This window comes from Lissotriton helveticus, chromosome 7, assembly GCF_964261635.1.
Source record: "Lissotriton helveticus chromosome 7, aLisHel1.1, whole genome shotgun sequence".
Classification (NCBI taxonomy): domain Eukaryota; kingdom Metazoa; phylum Chordata; class Amphibia; order Caudata; family Salamandridae; genus Lissotriton; species Lissotriton helveticus.
In genome coordinates, this window is record NC_136068.1 from 156,242,090 (window position 1) to 156,260,020 (window position 17,931).

At 41.6% G+C, this 17,931-nt stretch overlaps 1 protein-coding gene and 1 long non-coding RNA gene across 4 annotated transcripts in view; both read right to left on the reverse strand.

Annotated features, from left to right (window-relative positions):
* The window catches only part of GNAS (GNAS complex locus), a 949,043-nt gene that overhangs the window by 790,319 nt on the left and 140,793 nt on the right, over positions 1–17,931 (reverse strand). The window lies entirely within an intron of this gene.
* Positions 574–2,221, reverse strand: LOC144766678 (uncharacterized). Of its 2 annotated transcripts, XR_013597877.1 has the most exons (4): positions 2,092–2,221; positions 1,896–2,002; positions 1,699–1,802; positions 574–759 (listed from the first exon to the last, which is right to left on the reverse strand). It is a non-coding gene; the product is annotated as an uncharacterized LOC144766678 (long non-coding RNA). The 2 variants fall into 2 exon arrangements; XR_013597878.1 differs by lacking the exon at positions 1,699–1,802.

Here is a 17,931-nt window from a genome sequence, read left to right on the forward strand (position 1 = left end):
TAGAATTTGATGCAGTTTTCCAAGACACACATTTCACAACACTCTTTATTCTTCTCGATTGACAGAGCAGACCAATGCTTTTGCATAGCTGTGTTTCATAATGACAACAATACACCTGTCTAGAAAGAACACGATTTCAAATCTTAACATTCTACAGATATATTTCTACAAATGAATTACGCAAACCGAGTGCAATTGAATAGCTCGATCATCAAAAGTAGAAACGCGTATAAAGATCTTCAGAATGAGTATGTGAGGGGATTAGATTGCAATGCACCTCTCCAAAGAACATTAATCAGTGCAAGGAAATATCGCACTGTACTGCCCTGTCAACAGCGCTGCCCTCCAATGACTCAGCAGCACAATGACTTCACAATATGTGCTCAGGAGCTATTAATATGAAAATAACAAGGACCCCCTGTAAAAGTAAATACACTTCCTAGGACAGGGAAAACAATTATGTATATAACCCTAGGCATTCACTAGTAACATAGAGGAAAAGGAGAGATCGCAATACGAGAGAACAAACAAGGCATGAAATTCTTTAAAAATCAACTTAATTTTAATCTACGTAAACATATTAAAAACAATTCATATCATACAGTTATAATCAAAATCAATAATACATAATTGGTCATATAAAAATTCATACACAATTTAAACAAAACAGTAATTCTAAAATCAACTAGTGGCATTAGTTGGTCTCTACGCGCGTTTCGGCGTCAAACAGAACGCCTTCTTCAGGAGCCACGAGTATTTCTGTAAAGAGAGCATAAAAATTCTGACTGTTAATTTACCATTCACACAACAATACACATAGTTACTTTACAATGTTATTTATCTGCCTTGTTAATTAAATGTTTATTCTCCCTATAACAGTTTTTAACTTTCCAATTTTGATCACAAGTTTATCCTCTACAATAAACATAGTATACATTTAAAAAGAAATCACAATCAATTTATTGAGCATTTGCATTTATTTATTTTTACCTCGTTTCTATGATCTTGGTGACAATTTGTCAGCAAGTCCCAACCACTTATATATATAAAGCTTTTAACTTAATGAGTCACTCCATAATTAGTGCCCAAAGTGTTTCAGGAAGCTGATATTTTCTCAGAAAATTCATAACTCTTTTAATTATCATGTCAATCATTGAGCAATACTTATAATCCGTATTTTATAGTATTCTCAAATACCCAAGGAAGCTAGAATTGTTGTGCTAGCCCCGTATTGGGACCATTTTAATGAAAAATACCGACTTAAAACCGCTTATAGATGATATTTATCATACCCTGACAAAAATATATTGACAGGTAGACTTTATATAATATAATTGTGTTTTCTTAATGCAACTATTAAAACCTGCATCAAATAAATAAAGTAGGTAGCGTCAAGATTATTACATTTATCTAGTTGGAACAATGGAATTCTTAATTTTATTCTAGTCCTTCTTCTAAGGTTTGGTCAAAGGGATATATTTCATAGCACTCACCAATTAAAAAACTCTAACAACCGTTTATGTACAGATTCATGTTCAACAACAGCTTCAAAAATGGATTTGTCTTTGTATTGGTATTTTCACTTTGTATTATATCTGCAGGTCAAAGAAGTTCACAAATGATTAAATACATTGTATCCTATATGTATGTTAGTTGTCAATAAAGGTATTATAGAAATATTTACTTCGCTTTTCTTACCATTAATATGGTTGTCATTAAAGTGGAAATCTTTGTAATTACATCAACAGGCATCCAGGTAAAAGTCTGACCATAAAGATATTGGTGTTTATCAGATCGAGCACCTAAGGATAGTAATATAGGCTAATAAATATTTATTTAGTAAATCTCATCTGGGGATCTAATGTGTGGCGGTAAACGGACCGCTAATTACTAACTATGAGTAACGACTTCTCCCGTTAAGATTGCAGTCACTTCAAGCGCTTCATCTGCGCAACCCCTGGCATAAACCCAAACGTTTCTTTTTTGAAGATGATTGATACACCTAAAATGGTAACATAGACTAATAATTATTTATTCAATGAATATCACATCACGATCTAATGTGCGGTAAACAGACCGATAATTACTGACCGCGAGTGGCTGTTTCTCCGGTTCAGATTGCAGATACTTCAGGCGTTTCATCTGCACAATCACAGGAATAAACTCAAACGTTTCTCTTTTAAAATTAAATGATATTCCGGACGTTCTGGACGCTTGAGTCTGTGTATAAGAATTAAACAAACAGACATGAAATCAAATCTGCTTGCCTTCCTCTATCAGCACCCTTCCCTTTCCTCAAAATAGTGGCGTCTCATTCTGACAACACACTTACCGAGATAAGGCTATATGCGGGCCTGAACGACGGGTAACCGGTAGCGTCTCCTTGGTAGATGAAAAAGAAACGACAACCGCTTTGAACCTCATTGCTTTAAATACTTCCCTTTCCATGGTCATATGACCTGCAGTATTTAACATTTTAAAGCGATATAGCTTAAACTTACAGCGCCTGAATGTATTCAGCTGTGTGTCCTACCGGGAGGATTAATTGTATGAAAAGCAAGTTTACAAAGTTTAATAGTGTACTCCCTACAATACTCACGAATCTGCTGAGTCCTGGCTCAGAGGAACCGGCACCTCGCAACTAAGTCGGAGATAGTCGGTCCCCGACAGGGGTTCGATACCACCTTGACACTACCCAAGAATGGTAATTTAGACAAGGAATCTTTTGATTGTATTATTTTATAATTACATTTTATTATATAGTCAGACGACATATTTTCTCATACCTGCAGTATTTAACATTTTAAAGCGGTAGAGTTTAAACTTACCATCAATGATGGTACAGGCGGTGCATGGAGCGACTGCCTAGTCCCATATGAGGAAATGCCGCCATAAGGGTGATCTGATGGGAATTTCATAGCCCAGTGTGACTCAATGTACTCTTTCACGCATGCACCCGAGTGATCCTCGGCCACCACACAAGCCAACACACTACTTTGGACCTGGTCTACTCCTTTTGTGTTTCTACCTTGACTATAGGGGCATGAGCTGACAGGTCGATAAATTATTTCCACTTCTGACCCTCTGCACACTTGTTTTTTACAGTTTAAAAACAGCCCTCGGTGCCAGGACTGCTTTAAAAAAGTAAATTTTGCCCAAACTCAACTTTAGGGTTTGGGGCACTTAAAAATGGATAACCTACAATGTTGTGGCATATTAGGGACCCCCAGTGTCTCCCCTGGGTATCCCAGGGGTGGGGGGTCAGGTATTTATAAGGTACACCCTTACAAAAATGAGTTTTTATATGCCTGGGTAAAGTGACATTTCACATTTCACTCCCCACATTGTGGTAAAGTACTGCTCAAATTCGAATTTGATGCTAGGAGCACTGTGGAGGGAGAATCTGCAATATTTATACAGATTCAGAACCCCTCAAGTCTCCCCTAGTTGCACATGGGGTGGGGTACCTGTAGATATAAACAAAGTACTTATAAAATATGTTTTTGTACGTCCTGGTAAAATGGCCCAAGTCTTTTTTCCCATTGCAAATCCCCTGCTACATAGGTTAACATGGTAGGAAATTATTGATTCATAACTCTTGATAGGAGAGGGCTAGAAATGCCATTAAAAGACTTCCCAGAATGGTAATAATAAATCCAACAATATCATTTTGTTGAATTTCTCCTAAAGTGTACATACAAGAATTTCTTGTTTGTAAGTCCAAATTCAGCCTTCCAGTGGTCTGCCCTGATTGGTCAGAGTTAAGTGGATTAGCCAAGCTGACTTGAAGAGGTGATAAAGAGACCCTGGGGTCAACCAGCTCTGCTGGCAGGGCAGTGTGCTGTTCCATTGGAATGCCAGGCCAGGGGGAGGAGTCGTAAACTATGTTCTTCAAAGAGGAGAGTAGAGACCAGTGTCATTTACAGCTCTGAACTTCCCATTTTAGGCAGATGGTAGGATTAAGGAAGGTATGAGCAGATGCGGGGGGGAGAGCCTAAGTAAATTAGCCATCCTAGGGGTGTGCTTAGCCAGCTCTTACCTCCTTGCTGGAAAATCAGCCAATATGGATTTGGAAGATTTGATGCACTCTGGGACAAAATAATGCCACACTCTACAGGATGTGGTCATATCTTGGAGGAGATACCCTGCTCCCATTGGCCAGATGTGACCTACTGCTTGACCCAGAGAACTTAGAATAAGTATTTGAGAGGGCAGAGCCCTCCAGATCTGCTGCTTGAAACTTACTGAAGCACAAAGTGCCCTGTTGAGAAGTTTTGCTGTGCAAAGATTTCTAAGGCCTGACCTCTGAAGACTGCACCATCTGAAACTACAGTCCAGTGGATTATCTTGCTAGAAAAGAACTAAAGAGAGGACTCCCTGAAAGCTACAGGTTAAAAGAGCTCATCTGCAGCATCACCTATTAAATCTACACCGTGGAGAACCATCAGTGGATTTGTAAGGGTTTTGTACCAGTGGATTGTGGGAACTGACGTCCTCAACTTTCAAGGACCATCTTGGAGCTTCCAGACCCTTGGAGTGAGTTTGAGGCACTTTGGGACCCCTTGAGGAACTTTAAGAAGAAGTTCAAGAAGTTTGGAGAACTTTGGAAAAAAGCTCCATAGAGGGACCGGCTCAACCTGGCCAGCCAGCCCGCCAGCCTTCAACCGCGAGCCGGCCAAGCCAACCAGGTTTGTCCCGCTAAAAGCTCCAATGCTCCAACTTCCAGAGATTGACCGGGACTAGAAGAAGACTGAAGCCGGCAAACCCTCACCGGATCCGGCTACATGAGGAGCATCGAGAGACCCCGTGAGAAAAAGCTCCAGAAAAGTTTATAAGTCCACTCGTAGAAAAGGTGACCGGTAGCAACTGCGAAAGCCAAGCCTGCCGCCTTCCATCGCCTGGATTCCTGGGTTGCTCCGCTGAAGTGATCTTCAGAAATTTTCGACGTCCGCTTCATGGAAGTTGACCGGGACCTCGTCACAAGTCAAGCCGGCGAACCCTCACCGAATCTGGACTGGCTGGGAGCTTCAAGGGCCCTTGAGAAGAAAAGCTCCAGAAAAGATTCTAAGTGTGAAGGTAGAAACTGAGACCGGGAACTGCAGCGAGCTGTAGCCGCTCAGGGCTCCATCGCGGCCGACCTGAAATTTTGACTTTGCCCCGGTCTATCGCGAGCAGGTATCACAATATGGTTCTATAATCTTTTAAGTGCTATATTTTATTAAATCTTTGAAAATTCATATCTCTGGTTCCCTACTTGGATTTTTGTCGTTTTTGTGACATTTTAAAGATAAAAATATTGCCTATTTGTATAAATTGGTGTTGGATTTTTATTATGTGTTGTGTCTTAATTATTTACTGAAATGGTGTTTTTAAATGCTTTACATGCCTGTCTTTGAAGTTCAGCCTGTCTGCTCACAGCCACGTTACCAAGGGTTGAGCATTGGAATACTTTTCTAAGACCTATGCTGAGCCCTACCATGTGTTAGTGGCCTTATTGCCAGTGGTAGACCTACATTTTCCACTACCAATAACCCACTTTAGTGTTATCAGTAAAACTGTAAGCGCAAATTTAGTGGCCATTTCAATGGAAAATGTGTTATCTGTAAATGACAATGCGCTACCACACGAAGTTTTAGTTACATTTAGAAATCACCCCGCCTGATGTCCATTAAAGTAGGTGTGTCATCACAGAAGTTTGCTGTTTTAAAAAGTGGGTCGTGTTTCTAGAAAGTTTAGAAGCCACTGAAGTAGAGCATCATGAGGTGGTGTTTTACCACAAGACACTGCAGTAATGAATGTAGTGCTCATACCTTTAAGCACTTGCTATGAAAGAGCGAGCGTACTCATCAAAAGTGAACACATTCTGGTTGCTGTGTTTCTTTTTAAGTAACTGCTTTATGGATCATGCTGCTATTCCGCATTCCTTGCTCAATCTTCCTTGGGCGTCTGATGCATGAGGACAGGCTACGTGTGGGCTCCTTATTTATTATTTTGTACTTCACGAAATAAACGCGGTACTTACCTCCGCTTGGCTACTGAAGTCTTTATGTAACATTTGGCGATTTATCAAGAAATTTGAGACTTTTGCGAATTTGGAGCCTACAGTATACTCTAGATAACCCACACGATCATCTGTATTTCACTTGTCAAAGCCGTTACCCGGTGATGCTTCTCGTGTACTTTCTGGGGCCCATACAGCCCAAGGCTACTTTCTGGGCTATTTCGAGGACAGCTTCGTCCACTTCCTCATTTCAGCTCCCTGTGCTCTGCTTCTTCTTCAACACGGGTGAGCTGCCGAGCCATCATGCTCATGTATGTGGTTGAAATCATTTCTTGAGGTAACATGCCTGTCCTACAAGTAAATACTTTGCTGTCCTATGTGCATATGTCCTCCTGGCACTAACTATACATTTCTGATCAGTTTCTGCTTTAATTATCAACGTTGTGCCAACAAGCTCATATTTCAATGTCAGTGTTCAAGTGCTTTGGATATTTTAAGTTTACAGCAATGTTTCTTTAAAACGTGAGAGCTTTTGTTTGAATTGGCTCAAGTGAACTTGGAAATACTTATTGACTTCTCAGAACTGTGTCATTACCTGTATCAACTCTTCATTGGATGGTGGCATCTTAAACAATTGTTTTCAAAGGCTTCTAACAATTTCGCTGAGATCTCACCATTTATTCAACTTCCACGCAAGCCTTTGATTAAGTGGAATGCTTGGTTAAGATCTTTTGAGAACTATTTAATCACAGTTGTAGCAGATGGCTTTGAACCTAAACGAATGGATGGCATTTTGTTTAGTCATTTAGGAAATGAAGGTCAGCAAGTTTTTGATAATTTTCCTCCAGCTGCTGCCACATCTGGATAATCTGCAGATTCTAATGAGTACTCAGAAGAGAGTCAAATTCTCAGAACAACCCAGCAGTCATTTGAAGAGATTTTCTTTTCAAGAAGAAACAAAACTGATGAAACTGTTGCAGAATTCATATTAGCATTATGGGCATTAGGCGCTACATGCAATTGTGGAGCGTCCATTGACATATACGAGATCAATTTGCTACTATTCAAAAAAGATACAAGAAAGGCTACTCCTTGCCCCAGGTGCGCTTGGACTCTGGCAAGGCAGGAAAATAGATACGCAGGAGGTGTACACCACCAGACAGACTACCCACACCTCCAGGGTGAGAAGCCCGATCTGTACACCTAAAGTTAATTTCTGCCACCTTTAGCAGGGCAGAAATAGTGGGCTCTGGGTAGAAAAAGTGACCCACACCACTGGATGGTTGGAACTAAGTGAACAACCCTTGTCCTTGGCTAAAACTTGACACTCCTGAAGTGCGGGACCTTTGTGGAAACCAGAAGCACCCTCAGAGTCCCCTGGATTGGTCAGTCACCTGCATAGTGCAGGTAAAACAATGCTATGTATCTAAAGAATTGTTGACCATAGACCCTCCAAGGGATTGTCCTAAGAGTAAATGGTGAGGTGCATTTTGGGAATTGTAGTATGGATTTCACTGAAGTTTCAAGCTGCTACTGCACTCCCCTGGGCCGCAAGACGTCAAAGTTCCTTTTTGTTACTTTCACTGCTACAGAGGCTTGTTGGTTACAAGTCAGGTAAATGACCCCATAACTTGATGCTGCATTAAGAGGGCACTTCCCAACGCCTGCAACCGATATCAACAACGACCTGGCTCTTGCGTGTTTGCATCCCCTTTCTGGTGGCTTCGTCCGTATGGTAAAAGCAGCTTAGGAGAGACTCCCGTTTAAAGACCACTGACTGCCAGGACAACCACTGCACCCGGACTACATGGGTGGGGTAAAATGTAACTTACTGTTGGTCCATGGCCCTGGGATCCCAAAGACCTCTACCCTACAAGGCTACAATGCAACTCGCCCCCTAAGTGACCATTTGTCACTAGCAGATTTACTCACTGACCACAATGTTGAATGTCTGCACTATTTAATGCATTTATTTTCTAATGCTTTAAAAATCCATAACTCTGATTATATGTATGCTATTTATTTTGATTTGGTGTCTATATTTACATAACATTTTTCTTTATTTTTATAAATTGGTGCTGGGTTTCGCTTGAGTCTTGTCAACTACTTATGAACCCTTATGGTACCATAAAATAATTAGCATATGTTCATCCAGTAATGCCTTACTGCTCCTTAACATACTACCAGGACTGAGCTAAGAATTATTGTTGTGAATCCAAGGATCATCTTTGGAGTAACGTGATAATATTACATGCTTAGGCCACTCAGCCATACCAGATAATAATCCACTTTTCCTAAAGGTATTCTGAACATGTTGATGCTGTTACAAATATAAGGCAAATTCATTACGAATTTTCGACATACTACTAACACTTTTTGTTTCAGGTGAGGATCTAAATCCCATTTAAGCAATTATGTGCAAAGTCAAGCAATAGGTAAAGGATGCAATAAGGGCAAAACATTAGGTCACATTCACAGCGTTTGTAGATCTGGCAAACACCAAGTTAAAGTACACAGCGTTGACATAAACGGAGGGTACTGCCCTGTGGATCTATCAAATATGGTCCTGAATCTGGGGCTTGATTCCTTGTCTACTAACAAAATGAAGGAACCTTTATGTCAGATAACTGTATGTTCACAAATAACTCTGAACATGATGTGTGACTCTGGTGCACCCAATACTATCATATCTGATTCTTTATTTTACCAACAGTGGGGTTCTAATGTTATCCTTAGCACCCCGGACACACGTCCTAAAGCTTATAGTGATCAGGATATTGATATGGTTGGGTTTTTAATAGACACTGTGTCTTGTCTTGGCAGGTCAATGTCAACTAAAATCTATATTGCAGTCAACGGTAGAAATATAGTTGGCTGGCAAAAACTTGCAAAACTTGGTCTTATGCTTGTGCCTGGTGTTGATCCACCAGTCAGAGCGGTACAAAAGGGAGTGGTGATGGACGGAGCATCTGAACCAATCAAACACTCACACCCAGTCAACAGATCTGGGTTTAATCCATCACCGTTCCTTAGCCCACTCTGCTACCCAGTTCAGGCATGGCCATATGGAAATCAGTCTGACCCTGTGCCTCATAGGAACAGTCCAGCCCGAACTGCCAAGCCATGCCTTCCCTGGACCGGAAACAAGCTTCCTAGGACCGGTTTCTGGCATTTCAGCCGTCTTCAGCCAGGCTTGCTTGAATCCAGTGGCAAAGTGAGCAAGGGACTCATGTCTGAGCATACCCTTCCAACTTAGGGGGAACAATCACCACCCTCTTTTGTACCGCTTTGATCCACCAGTCAGGGCACCAAATGTATCTTTACTCACTACTGATGATTTTAATCCAGCTGAAGACATTATTAAAATATTTCCTGAAATTGTTCTCGTAAGAGTATGCTCATTCAGAAATATATACACACAATTAAGTTGAAGAGGCATGCTATACCTGTTACACACAAAGCCAGACCTGTCCCTGTAAGTGTTAGAGCTGAATTGAAAAAGCCATTAGAGAAGTTAGTTGGAGATGGCATTATCAAACACACTGACCCATCTGAATTGGTAAGTCCGTTTGTAATAGTGCGCAAAAAGGAAGTGCAATTCACTTGTGTGATGATCTGCGCAGTCTCAACAGGAACATTGTGATTCATTGCCATCCTCTGGCCAAGATTCAAGACTTTCTTGCCAACATTGGAGACTCACATTTTTCACACTTTTGGATCTCAAATCAGCTTTCTACCAGATCCCATAAGGTGAAAGGTCCCCAGAGTTAACCACCTTTATAAAAACCTTTCTGAATATTTAAGCTTTGCAGACTCCCTTTTGGATTGGCGTCTGCAGCTAGTGTTTTTTAGCACCTCATGAATAGCATATTGGAGGGTGTGAGTGGCGTTCAAGCGTTTCAAGATGATGTGCTGATTTTTTAAAAATCTTTACCTGAACATAATCGTGCTCTTGGAACAGTTTTCACTACATTTTTAGAGTTTGGTATCACTCTTCGCACAGATAAAGGAACTGTTTTTACCAGATAACATTGACTACTTAGTACACTATATCATTCCCAATGGTATTTCTCCAAAATGTTAACTGATTAAAGCTATTGAAGATGCACATCCACCCAGTGACAAAGATACACTTTTCTCCTTTCTAGGGCTAAGAGAATACTATTCAAAATACATTTTTAAAACTTTTTTTTATTTAGTAGTTGCATAATACATGGTATGACAGAATAGCACATACGTCAGACTATTCAAGGTTTGTGCAAGGCTATGCTTTTATTGTGCAACCCTTGAGGAACTAACTCAAGAAGTATATCTGGTCTGAAGATGTGTAAGAAGCTTTTCAGAAAGTGAAGAATCTCATTATTTTAGCCCCATCTTTAACTCCATTTGTAGCAGGCAGAAAGTGTATCAGAACTGTTGAAGCCAGTCAAGTTGGATTGGGGGCTGTGTTTTCATAGTTATGTCAGGGCAAGGAAAACACCTTTGGCTTTGCTTCTCGCTATCTCAGTGGTGCAGAAGCCAATTACCGCACCATTGAGTGAGAGGCATTGGCATGCTGCTGGGCGGTGGAAAGGTTCAAGACTTCCATTTGGGGTTCCCATTTTGATCTATTCACAGACCACAAACCCTTGTGCCACCTGGCCTCAATAGAACTGAGGATTGGACTACCTTGCTGTGACTTCAGTTAAAACATGGCTAACCTCCTTGTTGCCAGCCATAGTCACCCGTGAGTAGTACTACCGTTTACCCCTGATGGTTAACTTGATATGTGTGGGTACTCCACAACTGAAGTTCCCTGCCAGAATGGACATTGCCTGGTTAAGCCTTGGGGCTCAATTGTTAACCATGAACAGATATTAGCTGGCCGACTTGTAACTGTTTGTACAACCTCTACCCTGCCGACAGGCAGACAAAGGATGCAACTGCTATCCTCAAGCCTGTATGTATACATGTAAATATTCCAACTGTAATTCCTAAAACTGTAATGTCAAGGTTGTATGTAAATATGTAACTAACAGTGCCCTTTGCTCATATTAGAAATAAGACAGATATTCCCCAAATACCATCACTCCTATAAGGTCACATCACAGGCACAAAACCTTCCACATGCACCACTTCCAAAACACCACTCCAAGATGGCGGCCGTAAGAATCACCCCTCCAAAATGACCGCCATTCACAACCTCACCACTCGGCTCTCCTTAGTCCACCCCTCTATTTCCGTGCCGACCAACTGCCCTTATCAGCAGTAGCACTCCTAGTATGCACAGCACCCGCCACCACGCGCACTGCCAAGGAGAGACCATCGTGTCATCATCCTTTCATCACAACGCGACCAAAGAGAAGGTAAACCTTGCCGGCCCCCTCCACAGCCGCTACACGGAAATCCTAGACCCATGTGAGTTCAGCTTGCATTGTCCTAACTATATTCCTCTTCCCGTAGTTCAGCCCCAGACGGAACAGCCACCATATGGCTCTCCAAGGATTAAGATACCGAGGCCATTGTGCCTAATTTACTCCTAGAAACCATCCCCGCAACACAAGAGACGTTCCGAGAGTACGGCGGTACTGTCGTACCACAATTGGAAGAACTCACTCTTGCAAGGTATTCCGCGCCCGTGCGCCGCCTGGCTACACTCACGTACACCAGTACGCCAGCCCTAACTCAACATACCCTCTCCTTAGGTCTCTGCAATCTGCCGGAGGTCCCCCTGCATGTGGTGAGAGACCTCGACACTCCAAACCCCTGACAGCAAGGAATCGCTGTCCTTGCCAGACCGACTCCTAGTTATCTCCAACGCGGTCAGGTCAGTGGAATCTGTCATTACTAGACAGTGCATGCCATACGCACTTTCACTTTAGCCCTGCAGCGACACCGTGTCACAATCCCACCACGCTAGTAGTCACCTGACCGCCACTCCAGACCCTCGATAGTTACACCTAGTGGCACCAGCATCCAATGTATGCTACAATACTCTATGGAAGGCCCATGTCTCATACTGCACCTAGGAAGATTTCACTGCGCCGCCCCGGTTTTCATACTCGGTTTTAGATCCACAATTTCATCTATCACTCGCCGTAACAAACACCGCAAAGGAATGGACTGCATGCACGACACTCAAGAAAAATTAGAGTGTCTTCACGTCTTCATTTTAATCACCTGTTACATGATCATGGTATTTGAGTCTGGACAAGAGTGGGTGCAATTGTCCTTCACATGCGGGCTATTTTAATATCTTGTGATTCCGAGGGCACAAGCCTTATTTTGTTTTTCTTTTCCTTTTAAATCCAACAGGCTCAATTTCACAAGCAGGCAATTAATCTACTAGTCCTGATGATGATCCCGGTTTATTAGGAGCCAGGGGATCGAAACGTCGACCGTTAAACAGTTCTGCAATAGTACCATTGTGTTCACTGAATTGTAGATACTGTGTGTGAAAGCTTGCCATATTATGTAACCTTTTGCAAGCAGCAATGGGCTCCAATGTTCTTGCCTGATATTCTTTTCTCTAATTTCCATTCTTTCCTCAATTTATGTTTCTTCCTCCTTAGATAGGTACAGGATTGTGCCCCATCCGATGTGTGTGTTTGACCCCTCTAGGGTCACTATATTTCTGATCTAATAAATATTCCTTACCCGGCTGGGCATAGGAATTAAATTTATAGTACGGACTCTAGTCTATAAATCATTTGCATGTTTATTCAAACCACAACTAGGACCCTTGTCCTTTATAATAATTGACTTCCCGTGGTCCTAGTATATACATTGGGTCCCCTTGTTTGTACAAAGAAGACCTGTTCAGTGGCAATAGTTTAGGGAAAGCATCATTATGATTGGTCATATTGTTATCAAAACTGCAAGAATTAAATTTTAAGCTTACATAAATACCTGACAGGAAAAACATAAGAGCGGACTGTCTCTCCAGGTTACCCATCAGAGGTGAAGAATCCAACACACTTCAAGATAATGAGATTGCTTTTGTTGAGGATCTACTAAGGAACGTAGGGGTGATCACACATAAACAGCGGTTAAAAGCTTACGCTACAGTCTGTTTTCAAATTCATGAAATAAGGTTAACCACAGGAAAGAAATGTTTAGTCCTCTTTGAGACTTTTTGTACAGATTTCAGAGGACCCATCAGTTATTGAAGAGGTTCTAGTATGCAATAATGTGTATGTGCCTCCAGTGACTATCAGAGATGATATTATTAAGGAGGCACACAAGGGTCTTTTAGGGGTCAGTAGCACATGCAAATATATGAAACAATTTTACTAGTGGCCTGCATTTGAAGCACACATTGCTAAGTTTATTGATAACTGCACCACCTGCTTGGTATCTGATATGCACTGGATGCACTGGAAGGTACTTGAGTCACCTATTCATATGGCCCCTCTCCCAGAGAAAGCTTGGCAAAAAGTGGCACTTGATTTTGCAGGTCCATTTCAAATATTGCCTATTAACAAAAGATACATTATGGTTTTGATTGATTATTTTTCAAAATGGGTGTACTTTGGTTTTACCTCTGTTCCAAACATAGAAGCTATAATCACATTTTTAAAATTAGTTTTTGATGTAGAAGGAGCACCCATAGATATTGAAACAGCACTCACTTCACATCAGCATGCATGAAGGTCTTTATTGACAGTTTTCATGCTACACATCTCAGAGTTGCGCTTTACTAACCTTCTGCCAATGGTTTGGTTGAATCCATGAATAAGTTCTTAAAAGAGGGTGTGAAAAAACCTTGCCCATGGGTATTGAGGTTGAAACATTTCTCAGGGAGAAAGTTTGGTCATATCTAGTAACTCCACAGAGTACAGCAGGTGTTTACCGATTTATGATGTTACGCAGAAGATTTCCAATGGCTCCAAATTCACCCTGACTGGGCAAGAGAGGTAAACAAAAAGAGCACCTGACTTGCAGACTATTGCATCCAGATTTGAAGCAATGAAAAGTCAGATTAAAGAATGTTTTGACAACACACACCATGTCCAAGACTTAACATTAAGAGCAGGGGATTGGGTGTTAATCAGAAATTGCATGAGGCCAAGAAGGGTTTATCAAAAGTTTCAAAACCAGTTTGTGTTGAACGAGCGTCTAAAGGCTCAGTACTTATAAAGGACAAAGGTTGGTGGAGTAAGAGAGATCTGGTCAAGATTACCTAAGTGCAGGCAGCCAAACTTCAAGCTGTCTTGAGAACACTTGGTGGGAAACAACTCAAGAGCATGCAACTGACAGTCAAGGGTCATCTCAGATTGCTAATGCAATCGATGTGTTACTTACACAAAGGGAACTTGGCACAGACATTATTCCTGAACAATCTAATGATTGCATTATGTCCCATAACACCAGAGCTGTATGCAATACTACTATGCCTTCTAAATGTAAGGATTACTATATGTCTCACAAAAAATAGATGTAGACGTGAATATTGTGTTGTAATGCCTTTTTTAGATATTTTTATTTATATAAATTTTTCTCATGTAAATTATTTAGCTTTGTTTTTTCAAAAAGGAGAAGGTGTTGTATCATAAAACATTTCAGTAATATCTAAGGTACCTTTAAGAACTTGTTATGAGTGAGAAAGCACCTGCTTTGCGGAGTGAGCTCACTTGTCAAAAGTAAATGCATTCTGGTTTCTGGCTTTCCTTTTAAGTTACTGCTGTAGGGAGTTCGGTATCGGTTGCTCAATCATCGTTGGGCATCTAATGCATGAGGACAGGCTGCGTGTGGGCTCCTTATTTATTACCTTGTACTTCACTAAATAAACGCTGCACTTATCTCCGCTTGGCTACTGAAGTCTCTAGGTAATAGGTGACCTGTTGTGTCATTGAAGGAACTTGAGGACGTTGTTTTATCTGTTAGTATGCAGACTGACCCTACAGTGGGGTGGTAGTTGTAGTAAATCAAAAACAGAATTTAGAAGCATCTGTGACAAACACAGGAAGGTCATCTTATCGGAGGAGCACAGAGAGAGTCAGAGATTGATAAAAGTAGGGAAGGGAAATGGACACTCGTTGGATCTGGCAATCAATATCTGCATTAAATGTATCTGTTAATGTTATTAGAGCAACTTTTGAAAGAGCATCAAGAGCTTAGTGCTGGTTTCCAGTTTCCAATATATGGACATTTCAATGCTATGCTTGGACTTTACTATCATGCATGGACAAACGCAGGAGTGATGTTGTTATTGCGAAGATGAAACAAACAACGTCGTTTTGGAGGTTCGCCATACCTTTGGTAAAAAGGCTTGCATATATTCCGTTGCATTGGTCTATTCTGAAGATCACCATGTGCAATCCTTTGAGGTAAATTTACAACAGGATTTGTCCAAGAATGTGTAAATGTGTAATGACATTACTCACCTGTATCATTATCGACGTATTAAAATTGAGAACGACAAATTACAGCCATTCTGAGACTGAGGATGCCCTATGCATTGAGGACAATCAGATAGATAGACTGGGCATAGTGCAGTCTCACTATCTTGGCAGTAAGAGGAGAGCCCCTGCCTCCAATTTGGAATACTCTGCATGCATTCTGTGACATTTATGCGATTACTCGATTCACTGGTCTGATGGATTTGAATGTGATGTCATACGATTGTTTATGGTACCGTATCATGAAGCTCTCAAAGATATTTGAGAGTGGCATCATGCAGGTTTCCAAAAGTGAAGGCAAGAAGACTGATCCTTGTACGGTAAGGTGAAATCAATTGACTTACAAAGGAAAGGGGGCCAATTTCACCTGTGCCGGTCTGTTGACTAGGAACAATAATAATCACCCGATGACCATTCTCAATTGCTTGTAAGTCTATCTACTGGTTGACTTTAGTAGTAGAAGAACAACAAGGAGAGCAAGGGTTGTGTTCACCGAGGGTGAACGGGGAGTACTCCTGTACCCCTGGGTATAACTGCAGAAAAACAAATGGAGGAGTACCACCAGCAAGAATTCACAGGTTGCTATGGGGGTAGAAGGTTTTTACAAAGTGGAGAAAGTCTCCTTTTGTTAGAAACCCCTCACTCATCACCTAGTGATGACATGCTTCATCATCGGGGTCCACCCTAATGACCTAGCGTCATCAGGGTGTGCTACAACACCTGATTACAGTGGAGCAGGTTGTGAGTGATGGTGCGTGAGAAAAAAGGGGGGTAGGTGTGTTAAAAATTGTCCTGGTTTGAACTTGAGAAAAAGATTTTTTATTGGCAAGCAACTGGACAATGTTAAAATCGTGGCGAGATAAAGTGAGGGCAGTGATGAGCCTGTGTATCTCTCTATGTGTTGGGTCTACATGTTTCAACCTTAGAGGTTATAATGAACCAGGTTTTCGTCAGGACCTTAAAACCAAATTGGTGGACGGTCTGCGTCCCCTAAAAGACGCACCCAATCCTACCAAATGGGACCACTGGTAGGCAAAAGTGTGCCTGTGGTATCGGCTCGCACCACACTGGGTGAGCTCTAAAAATCAAAAAGCCTGTAAAAGAAAGTGCGGACAAATGTCACATATTGAACGTATTTACAAGCCTGTAACGTAGTGCAGTGCTTCAACGTAGTGCCTGCATGCTGTCTATCCCCATAAAATGGTGAATTCAATTGTAGCTTCAACTTTTTAGCGTTACTGGTATAAGGCTCAACTCCAACATACTTTAGTGGGAGGAGGGATGTGAAAGTGCACAATGAGGGACGGTGCAAATTAACCGCAACTTGCACACTGAATACCATAGGTGCTGTGATAATTTTTTATCTATTCACAACTTTCACGCAATATAGTGAATAACCACAGCGCGGTTCATTACTACTGCGCCGTGCTGACTCGCATATCGACTAGTTTGTGCGAGGCTATATCCATTAGATAACACATGTACTGTCATGCTAAATTGTACTACACAAAACAAAACAAACACGCCATAGACACGTGACAGACAAACAGAAGAAGAAAACCAAGGCTCACTCTCGATGGAGTGTTCGAGGACTTCATAGGGCAGGGGAGGTTACTCTCGTGACCAAACGTATTCTGCAAGAAATTGGTTTTGAAATGGGGCGTTATTCCGAGATAGATCGGTTTCAGAACGACAGAGCCGTGTCCTGTGTGCGATTTTTGGCGCTCGGTGCTCAAATGCCGCCCTAGGTGAAAAGGCAGGGAAGAGGGGGGATTTTACTTACAGTTTGCCGGCGAGTACTCTGGCTGGTAACCTACTACCTTCACCGCCCTGTTAGTAGTGGGCTGGGCGCCGGCGTGAGTAGATAACTCGGACGCGCTTCCGTGATGGGCGTGGTTAAGCCGCGATCACGTGCGCGGTATCTAGGCAACCAAGTGAGTTTGGATGGTGGCTGCACGGGGTCATGGAGAAAACATTGCAGTAGTGTGTATGATCCTGGGGTCGGCTAGAATGCTAGCAGTACCGGAAGGAAAAGGATTTCTTTAAGAGGAGTCAAAATGCTCATTCGAATGTTGAAAATGGATGGTTCTATTTATAAAGTCTCAAATTGTGCAAATGGATGTGTAACCCAAAGCTAGTAGAGAAAGGGTTGTGGTTTATTTTGGGAGAGGTTCCCGAAATGCTATTGGCAATGATACTGTTAGGTGTCTAGGACACGGGGGCATATATTAATAGTGTTCAAAAGGGGCACATTTTAAACTTACAAATGTACTTAGGTGAGCCTACATGATGGGAGTAAACTACCGAAATTATTCAATCAGGTTTGTCTGTCACGTGTCTATGGCGTATTTGTTTTGTTTTGTGTAGTACAATTTAGCATGACAGTACATGTGTTATCTAATGGATATAGCCTCGCACAAACTAGTCGATATGCGAGTCAGCACGGCGCAGTAGTAATGAACCGCGCTGTGGTTATTCACTATATTGCGTGAAAGTTGTGAATAGATAAAAAATTATCACAGCACCTATGGTATTCAGTGTGCAAGTTGC